The 1,247-nt window shown below is 37.6% G+C and overlaps 1 protein-coding gene across 1 annotated transcript in view; it reads right to left on the reverse strand.

Annotated features, from left to right (window-relative positions):
- LOC113981053 (eukaryotic translation initiation factor 3 subunit C-like protein) overlaps nucleotides 1-1,247 on the reverse strand; it is a gene marked incomplete at its 5' end in the record, with an annotated part of 13,017 nt that overhangs the window by 10,743 nt on the left and 1,027 nt on the right. The gene's annotated exons all lie outside the window — the stretch shown is intronic.

Genomic DNA, 1,247 nt, shown 5'->3' on the forward strand with positions numbered 1-1,247 from the left:
AAATGGTGAAAAAATTGGATTAAAACGGTGAAAAAATTGGATTAAAACGGTGAAAAAATGGATTAAAACGGCCTAAAAAAGGATAAAAATGGTCAAAACATGGATCAAAACGAGCAAAAAATGGTTAAAATGGCCAAAAAAATTATTAAAGTGGGCAAAAAATGGGTTAAAATGGTGAAAAAAATGGATTAAAATAGTGAAAAAAATGGATTAAAATGGCGAAAAAATGGAGTAAAGTGGTCAAAAAATAGGTTAAAATAGTCACAAAATGGATTGAAATGGTCAAAAAATACATTAAAAATGGATTAAAAGGGTCAAAAAACAGATTAAAAAGGTAAAAAAATGGAATAAAGTGGTCAAAAAACGGATTAAAAATGGATTAAAAGGGTCAAAAGTTGATTAAAATTGCACAAAAAGGGATTAAAATGCCCTGAAAATGGGTTAAAAAGGCCTAAAAACGGGTAAAAATGGGTTAAAATGGGCAAAAATGGGTTAAAATGGTCAAAAAATTGAATGAAACGACTCAAAAATGGATTAAAGTGGCCTAAAATTGGATTGAAAATCCCCAAAAATTCTCCTAAAAATCCCAAAATCCGCCCAAAATTGCCCAAAATCCCCCCAAATCCCCCCAAAACCCCCTCCCAGCCCTCCAGGTGAGATCCCACCTGTCTCAGGTACCTGCACAGGTGACTTAAAATGACCAAAAAATATCAAATAATTCAATTTTTTCACCCTAAAATCCTCCAAAAATTCCCCTAAAAATCCCAAAAATTCTCCTAAAAATCCCAAAAATTCTCCTAAAAATCCCCAAATCCCCCCAGGTGAGACCCTGGACCTACAGGTGACCTTTGATCTCACTCAGATACCTGCACAGGTGACCAAAAATGACCAAATAACATCAAATAATCCCATTTTTTTCGCCCGAAATCCTCCAAAAATTCTCCTAAAAATCCCAAAAATTCCCCTAAAAATCCCCAAATCCCCCCAAAATCCCCCAGGTGAGACCCTGGACCTACAGGTGACCTTTGATCTCACTCAGGTACCTGCACAGGTGACTCAAAATGACCAAAAAATATCAAATAATTCAATTTTTTCGCTCTAAAATCCTCCAAAAATTCCCCTAAAAATCCCAAAAATTCCCCTAAAAATCCCCAAAACCCCCCAAAACCCCCCTCAAACCCCCCCAAACCTCCCCCCCCCCCGCCACCTGACTACCGCACCGACTCAGTGTACCCGGCCAGGGGCCT

Source organism: Neopelma chrysocephalum, unplaced genomic scaffold (assembly GCF_003984885.1).
Source record: "Neopelma chrysocephalum unplaced genomic scaffold, ASM398488v2 Primary Assembly neopelma1_95936, whole genome shotgun sequence".
In the NCBI taxonomy this organism is placed as follows: Eukaryota; Metazoa; Chordata; class Aves; order Passeriformes; family Pipridae; genus Neopelma; species Neopelma chrysocephalum.